Below are 11,260 nucleotides of genomic sequence, written 5' to 3'. Positions count from 1 at the left end.
TACATATCTGCCACAGTGCAGGAGAATCCGTATAGGTGTTCGAGTGTTCGAACCGTAATGCGCAAGAAATGGTACGGAAACCTCGTATTTACATATCTGCCACTGTGCAGGAGAATCCGTATAGGTGTTCGAGTGTTCGAACCGTAATGCGCAAGAAATGGTATGTAAACCCCGTATTTACATATCTGCCACTATATAGGAGAATCCGTATAGGTGTTCGAGTGTTCGAACCGTATTGCGCAAGAAATGGTACGGAAACCCTGTATTTACATATCTGCCACTGTGCAGGACAATCCGTATAGGTGTTCGAATGTTCGAACCGTAATGCGCAAGAAATGGTACGGAAACCCTGTATTTACGTATCTGCCACTGTGCAGGGGAATCCGTATAGGTGTTCGAGTGTTCGAACCGTAATGCGCAAGAAATGGTAAGTAAACCCCGTATTTCCATATCTGCCACTGTGTAGGAGAATCCGTATAGGTGTTCGAGTGTTCGAACCGTAATGCGCAAGAAATGGTACGGAAACCCCGTATTTACATATCTGCCACTGTGCAGGGGAATCCGTATAGGTGTTCGAGTGTTCGAACCGTAATGCGCAAGAAATGGTATGTAAACCCCGTATTTACATATCTGCCACTGTGCAGGAGAATCCGTATAGGTGTTCGAGTGTTCGAACCGTAATGCGCAAGAAATGGTACGGAAACCCCGTATTTACATATCTGCCACTGTGCAGGGGAATCCGTATAGGTGTTCGAGTGTTCGAACCGTAATGCGCAAGAAATGGTATGTAAACCCCGTATTTTCATATCAGCCACTATGCAGGAGAATCCATATAGGTGTTCGAGTGTTCGAACCGTAATGCGCAAGAAATGGTACGGAAACCCGTATTTACATATCTGCCATTGTGCAGGACAATCCTTATAGGTGTTCGAGTGTTCGAACCGTAATGTGCAAGAAATGGTACGGAAACCCCGTATTTACATATCTGCCACTGTGCAGGGGAATCTGTATAGGTGTTCGAGTGTTCGAACCGTAATGCGTAAGAAATGGTATGTAAACCCCGTATTTACATATCTGCCACTGTGCAGGAGAATCCGTATAGGTGTTCGAGTGTTCGAACCGTAATGTGCAAGAAATGGTCCCGAAACCCCGTATTTACATATCTGCCACTGTGCAGGAGAATCCGTATAGGTGTTCGAGTGTTCGAACCGTAATGCGCAAGAAATGGTATGTAAACCCCGTATTTACATATCTGCCACAGTGCAGGAGAATCCGTATAGGTGTTCGAGTGTTCGAACCGTAATGCGCAAGAAATGGTACGGAAACCTCGTATTTACATATCTGCCACTGTGCAGGAGAATCCGTATAGGTGTTCGAGTGTTCGAACCGTAATGCGCAAGAAATGGTATCTAAACCCCGTATTTACATATCTGCCACTATACAGGAGAATCCGTATAGGTGTTCGAGTGTTCGAACCGTATTGCGCAAGAAATGGTACGGAAACCCCGTATTTACATATCTGCCACTGTGCAGGACAATCCGTATAGGTGTTCGAGTGTTCGAATCGGAATGCGCAAGAAATGGTACGGAAACCCCGTATTTACATATCTGCCACTGTGCAGGGGAATCCGTATAGGTGTTCGAGTGTTCGAACCGTAATGCGCAAGAAATGGTATGTAAACCCCGTATTTACATATCTGCCGCTGTGCAGGACAATCTGTATAGGTGTTCGAGTGTTCGAACCGTAATGCGCAAGAAATGGTACGGAAACCCCGTATTTACATATCTGCCACTGTGCAGGACAATCCGTATAGGTGTTCGAGTGTTCGAACCGTAATGCGCAAGAAATGGTATGTAAACCCCGTATTTACATATCTGCCACTGTGTAGGAGAATCCGTATAGGTGTTCGAGTGTTCGAACCGTAATGCGCAAGAAATGGTACGGAAGCCCCGTATTTACATATCTGCCACTGTGCAGGACAATCCGTATAGGTGTTCGAGTGTTCGAACCGTAATGCGCAAGAAATGGTACGGAAACCCCGTATTTACATATCTGCCACTGTGCAGGGTAATCCGTATAGGTGTTCGAGTGTTCGAACCGTAATGCGCAAGAAATGGTATGTAAACCCCGTATTTACATATCTGCCACTGTGTAGGAGAATCCGTATAGGTGTTCGAGTGTTCGAACCGTAATGCGCAAGAAATGGTACGGAAACCCCGTATTTACATATCTGCCACTGTGCAGGGGAATCCGTATAGGTGTTCGAGTGTTCGAACCGTAATGCGCAAGAAATGGTATGTAAACCCCGTATTTACATATCAGCCACTATGCAGGAGAATCCATATAGGTGTTCGAGTGTTCGAACCGTAATGCGCAAGAAATGGTACGGAAACCCGTATTTACATATCTGCCATTGTGCAGGACAATCCTTATAGGTGTTCGAGTGTTCGAACCGTAATGTGCAAGAAATGGTACGGAAACCCCGTATTTACATATCTGCCACTGTGCAGGGGAATCTGTATAGGTGTTCGAGTGTTCGAACCATAATGCGTAAGAAATGGTAAGTAAACCCCGTATTTACATATCTGCCACTGTGTAGGAGAATCCGTATAGGTGTTCGAGTGTTCGAACCGTAATGCGTAAGAAATGGTATGTAAACCCCGTATTTACATATCTGCCACTGTGCAGGAGAATCCATATAGGTGTTCGAGTGTTCGAACCGTAATGTGCAAGAAATGGTCCCGAAACCCCGTATTTACATATCTGCCACTGTGCAGGAGAATCCGTATAGGTGTTCGAGTGTTCGAACCGTAATGCGCAAGAAATGGTAGGTAAACCCCGTATTTACATATCTGCCACTGTGCAGGAGAATCCGTATAGGTGTTCGAGTGTTCGAACCGTAATGCGCAAGAAATGGTACGGAAACCTCGTATTTACATATCTGCCACTGTGCAGGAGAATCCGTATAGGTGTTCGAGTGTTCGAACCGTAATGCGCAAGAAATGGTATCTAAACCCCGTATTTACATATCTGCCACTGTGCAGGAGAATCCATATAGGTGTTCGAGTGTTCGAACCGTAATGTGCAAGAAATGGTCCCGAAACCCCGTATTTACATATCTGCCACTGTGCTGGAGAATCCGTATAGGTGTTCGAGTGTTCGAACCGTAATGCGCAAGAAATGGTATGTAAATCCCGTATTTACATATCTGCCACTGTGCAGGAGAATCCGTATAGGTGTTCGAGTGTTCGAACCGTAATGCGCAAGAAATGGTACGGAAACCCCGTATTTACATATCTGCCACAATGCAGGAGAATCCGTATAGGTGTTCGAGTGTTCGAACCGTAATGCGCAAGAAATGGTATGTAAACCCCGTATTTACATATCTGCCACTGTGCAGGAGAATCCGTATAGGTGTTCGAGTGTTCGAACCGTAATGCGCAAGAAATGGTATGTAAACCCCGTATTTACATATCTGCCACTGTGCAGGACAATCCGTATAGGTGTTCGAGTGTTCGAACCGTAATGCGCAAGAAATGGTACGGAAACCCCGTATTTACATATCTGCCACTGTGCAGGACAATCCGTATAGGTGTTCGAGTGTTCGAACCGTAATGCGCAAGAAATGGTACGGAAACCCCGTATTTACATATCTGCCACTGTGCAGGGGAATCCGTATAGGTGTTCGAGTGTTCGAACCGTAATGCGCAAGAAATGGTACGGAAACCCCGTATTTACATATCTGCCACTATGCAGGAGAATCCGTATTGGTGTTCGAGTGTTCGAACCGTAATGCGCAAGAAATGGTATGTAAACCCCGTATTTACATATCTGCCACTGTGCAGGAGAATCCGTATAGGTGTTCGAGTGTTCGAACCGTAATGCGGAAGAAATGGTATGTAAACCCCGTATTTACATATCTGCCACTGTGCAGGACAATCCGTATAGGTGTTCGAGTGTTCGAACCGTAATGCGCAAGAAATGGTACGGAAACCACGTATTTACATATCTGCCACTGTGCAGGACAATCCGTATAGGTGTTCGAGTGTTCGAACCGTAATGCGCAAGAAATGGTACGGAAACCCCGTATTTACATATCTGCCACTGTGCAGGGGAATCCGTATAGGTGTTCGAGTGTTCGAACCGTAATGCGTAAGAAATGGTATGTAAACCCCGTATTTACATATCTACCACTGTGCAGGAGAATCCATATAGGTGTTCGAGTGTTCGAACCGTAATGTGCAGGAAATGGTCCCGAAACCCCGTATTTACATATCTGCCACTGTGCCGGAGAATCCGTATAGGTGTTCGAGTGTTCGAACCGTAATGCACAAGAAATGGTATGTAAACCCCGTATTTACATATCTGCCACTGTGCAGGAGAATCCGTATAGGTGTTCGAGTGTTCGAACCGTAATGCGCAAGAAATGGTACGGAAACCTCGTATTTACATATCTGCCACTGTGCAGGAAAATCCGTATAGGTGTTCGAGTGTTCGAACCGTAATGCGCAAGAAATGGTATCTAAACCCCGTATTTACATATCTGCCACTCTGCAGGAGAATCCATATAGGTGTTCGAGTGTTCGAACCGTAATGTGCAAGAAATGGTCCCGAAACACCGTATTTACATATCTGCCACTGTGCAGGAGGATCCGTATAGGTGTTCGAGTGTTCGAACCGTAATGCGCAAGAAATGGTACGTAAACCCCGTATTTACATATCTGCCACTGTGCAGGAGAATCCGTATAGGTGTTCGAGTGTTCGAACCGTAATGCGCAACAAATGGTACGGAAACACCGTATTTACATATCTGCCACTGTGCAGGAGAATCCGTATAGGTGTTCGAGTGTTCGAACCGTAATGCGCAAGAAATGGTATGTAAACCCCGTATTTACATATCTGCCACTGTGTAGGAGAATCCGTATAGGTGTTCGAGTGTTCGAACCGTAATGTGCAAGAAATGGTCCCGAAACCCCGTATTTACATATCTGCCACTGTGCAGGAGAATCCGTATAGGTGTTCGAGTGTTCGAACCGTAATGCGCAAGAAATGGTATCTAAACCCCGTATTTACATATCTGCCACTGTGCAGGAGAATCCATATAGGTGTTCGAGTGTTCGAACCGTAATGTGCAAGAAATGGTCCCGAAACCCCGTATTTACATCTCTGCCACTATGCTGGAGAATCCGTATAGGTGTTCGAGTGTTCGAACCGTAATGTGCAAGAAATGGTATGTAAACCCCGTATTTACATATCTGCCACTGTGCAGGAGAATCCGTATAGGTGTTCGAGTGTTCGAACCGTAATGCGCAAGAAATTGTACGGAAACCTCGTATTTACATATCTGCCACTGTGCAGGAGAATCCGTATAGGTGTTCGGGTGTTCGAACCGTAATGCGCAAGAAATGGTATCTAAACCCCGTATTTACATATCTGCCACTGTGCAGGAGAATCCATATAGGTGTTCGAGTGTTCGAACTGTAATGTGCAAGAAATGGTCCCGAAATCCCGTATTTACATATCTGCCACTGTGCTGGAGAATCCGTATAGGTGTTCGAGTGTTCGAACCGTAATGCGCAAGAAATGGTATGTAAACCCCGTATTTACATATCTGCCACTGTGCAGGAGAATCCGTATAGGTGTTCAAGTGTTCGAACCGCAATGCGCAAGAAATGGTATGTAAACCCCGTATTTACATATCTGCCACTGTGCAGGAGAATCCGTATAGGTGTTCGAGTGTTCGAACCGTAATGCGCAAGAAATGGTACGGAAACCCCGTATTTACATATCTGCCACTGTGCAGGAGAATCCGTATAGGTGTTCGAGTGTTCGAACCGTAATGCGCAAGAAATGGTATCTAAACCCCGTATTTACATATCTGCCACTGTGCAGGAGAATCCATATAGGTGTTCGAGTGTTCGAACCGTAATGTGCAAGAAATGGTCCCGGAACCCCGTATTTACATATCTGCCACTGTGTAGGAGAATCCGTATAGGTGTTCGAGTGTTCGAACCGTAATGCGCAAGAAATGGTATCTAAACCCCGTATTTACATATCTGCCACTGTGCAGGAGAATCCATATAGGTGTTCGAGTGTTCGAACCGTAATGTGCAAGAAATGGTCCCGAAACCCCGTATTTACATCTCTGCCACTATGCTGGAGAATCCGTATAGGTGTTCGAGTGTTCGAACCGTAATGTGCAAGAAATGGTATGTAAACCCCGTATTTACATATCTGCCACTGTGCAGGAGAATCCGTATAGGTGTTCGAGTGTTCGAACCGTAATGCGCAAGAAATTGTACGGAAACCTCGTATTTACATATCTGCCACTGTGCAGGAGAATCCGTATAGGTGTTCGGGTGTTCGAACCGTAATGCGCAAGAAATGGTATCTAAACCCCGTATTTACATATCTGCCACTGTGCAGGAGAATCCATATAGGTGTTCGAGTGTTCGAACTGTAATGTGCAAGAAATGGTCCCGAAATCCCGTATTTACATATCTGCCACTGTGCTGGAGAATCCGTATAGGTGTTCGAGTGTTCGAACCGTAATGCGCAAGAAATGGTATGTAAACCCCGTATTTACATATCTGCCACTGTGCAGGAGAATCCGTATAGGTGTTCAAGTGTTCGAACCGCAATGCGCAAGAAATGGTATGTAAACCCCGTATTTACATATCTGCCACTGTGCAGGAGAATCCGTATAGGTGTTCGAGTGTTCGAACCGTAATGCGCAAGAAATGGTACGGAAACCCCGTATTTACATATCTGCCACTGTGCAGGAGAATCCGTATAGGTGTTCGAGTGTTCGAACCGTAATGCGCAAGAAATGGTATCTAAACCCCGTATTTACATATCTGCCACTGTGCAGGAGAATCCATATAGGTGTTCGAGTGTTCGAACCGTAATGTGCAAGAAATGGTCCCGGAACCCCGTATTTACATATCTGCCACTGTGCAGGAGAATCCGTATAGGTGTTCGAGTGTTCGAACCGTAATGCGCAAGAAATGGTATCTAAACCCCGTATTTACATATCTGCCACTGTGCAGGAGAATCCATATAGGTGTTCGAGTGTTCGAACCGTAATGTGCAAGAAATGGTCCCGAAACCCCGTATTTACATCTCTGCCACTATGCTGGAGAATCCGTATAGGTGTTCGAGTGTTCGAACCGTAATGTGCAAGAAATGGTATGTAAACCCCGTATTTACATATCTGCCACTGTGCAGGAGAATCCGTATAGGTGTTCGAGTGTTCGAACCGTAATGCGCAAGAAATTGTACGGAAACCTCGTATTTACATATCTGCCACTGTGCAGGAGAATCCGTATAGGTGTTCGGGTGTTCGAACCGTAATGCGCAAGAAATGGTATCTAAACCCCGTATTTACATATCTGCCACTGTGCAGGAGAATCCATATAGGTGTTCGAGTGTTCGAACTGTAATGTGCAAGAAATGGTCCCGAAATCCCGTATTTACATATCTGCCACTGTGCTGGAGAATCCGTATAGGTGTTCAAGTGTTCGAACCGTAATGCGCAAGAAATGGTATGTAAACCCCGTATTTACATATCTGCCACTGTGCAGGAGAATCCGTATAGGTGTTCAAGTGTTCGAACCGCAATGCGCAAGAAATGGTATGTAAACCCCGTATTTACATATCTGCCACTGTGCAGGAGAATCCGTATAGGTGTTCGAGTGTTCGAACCGTAATGCGCAAGAAATGGTACGGAAACCCCGTATTTACATATCTGCCACTGTGCAGGAGAATCCGTATAGGTGTTCGAGTGTTCGAACCGTAATGCGCAAGAAATGGTATCTAAACCCCGTATTTACATATCTGCCACTGTGCAGGAGAATCCATATAGGTGTTCGAGTGTTCGAACCGTAATGTGCAAGAAATGGTCCCGGAACCCCGTATTTACATATCTGCCACTGTGCAGGAGAATCCGTATAGGTGTTCGAGTGTTCGAACCGTAATGCGCAAGAAATGGTACGGAAACCTCGTATTTACATATCTGCCACTGTGCAGGAGAATCCGTATAGGTGTTCGAGTGTTCGAACCGTAATGCGCAAGATATGGTATCTAAACCCCGTATTTACATATCTGCCACTGTGCAGGAGAATCCATATAGGTGTTCGAGTGTTCGAACCGTAATGTGCAAGAAATGGTCCCGAAACCCCGTATTTACATATCTGCCACTGTGCTGGAGAATCCGTATAGGTGTTCGAGTGTTCGAACCGTAATGCGCAAGAAATGGTATGTAAATCCCGTATTTACATATCTGCCACTGTGCAGGAGAATCCGTATAGGTGTTCGAGTGTTCGAACCGTAATGCGCAAGAAATGGTACGGAAACCCCGTATTTACATATCTGCCACTATGCAGGAGAATCCGTATTGGTGTTCGAGTGTCCGAACCGTAATGCGCAAGAAATGGTATGTAAACCCCGTATTTACATATCTGCCACTGTGCAGGAGAATCCGTATAGGTGTTCGAGTGTTCGAACCGTAATGCGCAAGAAATGGTATGTAAACCCCGTATTTACATATCTGCCACTGTGCAGGACAATCCGTATAGGTGTTCGAGTGTTCGAACCGTAATGCGCAAGAAATGGTACGGAAACCCCGTATTTACATATCTGCCACTGTGCAGGACAATCCGTATAGGTGTTCGAGTGTTCGAACCGTAATGCGCAAGAAATGGTACGGAAACCCCGTATTTACATATCTGCCACTGTGCAGGGGAATCCGTATAGGTGTTCGAGTGTTCGAACCGTAATGCGTAAGAAATGGTATGTAAACCCCGTATTTACATATCTGCCACTGTGTAGGAGAATCCATATAGGTGTTCGAGTGTTCGAACCGTAATGTGCAGGAAATGGTCCCGAAACCCCGTATTTACATATCTGCCACTGTGCCGGAGAATCCGTATAGGTGTTCGAGTGTTCGAACCGTAATGCGCAAGAAATGGTACGGAAACCTCGTATTTACATATCTGCCACTGTACAGGAGAATCCGTATAGGTGTTCGAGTGTTCGAACCGTAATGCGCAAGAAATGGTATCTAAACCCCGTATTTACGTATCTGCCACTGTGCAGGAGAATCCATATAGGTGTTCGAGTGTTCGAACCGTAATGTGCAAGAAATGTTCCCGAAACCCCGTATTTACATATCTGCCACTGTGCTGGAGAATCCGTATAGGTGTTCGAGTGTTCGAACCGTAATGCGCAAGAAATAGTATGTAAATCCCGTATTTACATATCTGCCACTGTGCAGGAGAATCCGTATAGGTGTTCGAGTGTTCGAACCGTAATGCGCAAGAAATGGTACGGAAACCCCGTATTTACATATCTGCCACTATGCAGGAGAATCCGTATTGGTGTTCGAGTGTTCGAACCGTAATGCGCAAGAAATGGTATGTAAACCCCGTATTTACATATCTGCCACTGTGCAGGAGAATCCGTATAGGTGTTCGAGTGTTCGAACCGTAATGCGCAAGAAATGGTATGTAAACCCCGTATTTACATATCTGCCACTGTGCAGGACAATCCGTATAGGTGTTCGAGTGTTCGAACCGTAATGCGCAAGAAATGGTTCGAAAACCCCGTATTTACATATCTGCCACTGTGCAGGACAATCCGTATAGGTGTTCGAGTGTTCGAACCGTAATGCGCAAGAAATGGTACGGAAACCCCGTATTTACATATCTGCCACTGTGCAGGGGAATCCGTATAGGTGTTCGAGTGTTCGAACCGTAATGCGTAAGAAATGGTATGTAAACCCCGTATTTACATATCTGCCACTGTGCAGGAGAATCCATATAGGTGTTCGAGTGTTCGAACCGTAATGTGCAGGAAATGGTCCCGAAACCCCGTATTTACATATCTGCCACTGTGCCGGAGAATCCGTATAGGTGTTCGAGTGTTCGAACCGTAATGCGCAAGAAATGGTACGTAAACCCCGTATTTACATATCTGCCACTGTGCAGGAGAATCCGTATAGGTGTTCGAGTGTTCGAACCGTAATGCGCAACAAATGGTACGGAAACACCGTATTTACATATCTGCCACTGTGCAGGAGAATCCGTATAGGTGTTCGAGTGTTCGAACCGTAATGCGCAAGAAATGGTATGTAAACCCCGTATTTACCCATCTGCCACTGTGTAGGAGAATCCGTATAGGTGTTCGAGTGTTCGAACCGTAATGTGCAAGAAATGGTCCCGAAACCCCGTATTTACATATCTGCCACTGTGCAGGAGAATCCGTATAGGTGTTCGAGTGTTCGAACCGTAATGCGCAAGAAATGGTATCTAAACCCCGTATTTACATATCTGCCACTATGCAGGAGAATCCATATAGGTGTTCGAGTGTTCGAACCGTAATGTGCAAGAAATGGTCCCGAAACCCCGTATTTACATCTCTGCCACTATGTTGGAGAATCCGTATAAATGTTCGAGTGTTCGAACCGTAATGCGCAAGAAATGGTATGTAAACCCCGTATTTACATATCTGCCACTGTGCAGGAGAATCCGTATAGGTGTTCGAGTGTTCGAACCGTAATGCGCAAGAAATTGTACGGAAACCTCGTATTTACATATCTGCCACTGTGCAGGAGAATCCGTATAGGTGTTCGGGTGTTCGAACCGTAATGCGCAAGAAATGGTATCTAAACCCCGTATTTACATATCTGCCACTGTGCAGGAGAATCCATATAGGTGTTCGAGTGTTCGAACCGTAATGTGCAAGAAATGGTCCCGGAACCCCGTATTTACATATCTGCCACTGTGCAGGAGAATCCGTATAGGTGTTCGAGTGTTCGAACCGCAATGCGCAAGAAATGGTATGTAAACCCCGTATTTACATATCTGCCACTGTGCAGGAGAATCCGTATAGGTGTTCGAGTGTTCGAACCGTAATGCGCAAGAAATGGTATGTAAACCCCGTATTTACATATCTGCCACTGTGCAGGAGAATCCGTATAGGTGTTCGAGTGTTCGAACCGCAATGCGCAAGAAATGGTATGTAAACCCCGTATTTACATATCTGCCACTGTGCAGGAGAATCCGTATAGGTGTTCGAGTGTTCGAACCGTAATGCGCAAGAAATGGTACGGAAACCCCGTATTTACATATCTGCCACTGTGCAGGAGAATCCGTATAGGTGTTCGAGTGTTCGAACCGTAATGCGCAAGAAATGGTATCTAAACCCCGTATTTACATATCTGCCACTGTGCAGGAGAATCCATATAGGTGTTCGAGTGTT

The sequence above is a fragment of the Camellia sinensis genome, chromosome 12, assembly GCF_055761805.1.
Source record: "Camellia sinensis isolate YWXY chromosome 12, ASM5576180v1, whole genome shotgun sequence".
Lineage (NCBI taxonomy): Eukaryota > Viridiplantae > Streptophyta > Magnoliopsida > Ericales > Theaceae > Camellia > Camellia sinensis.
Note: the sequence above shows the minus strand (reverse complement) of the source record.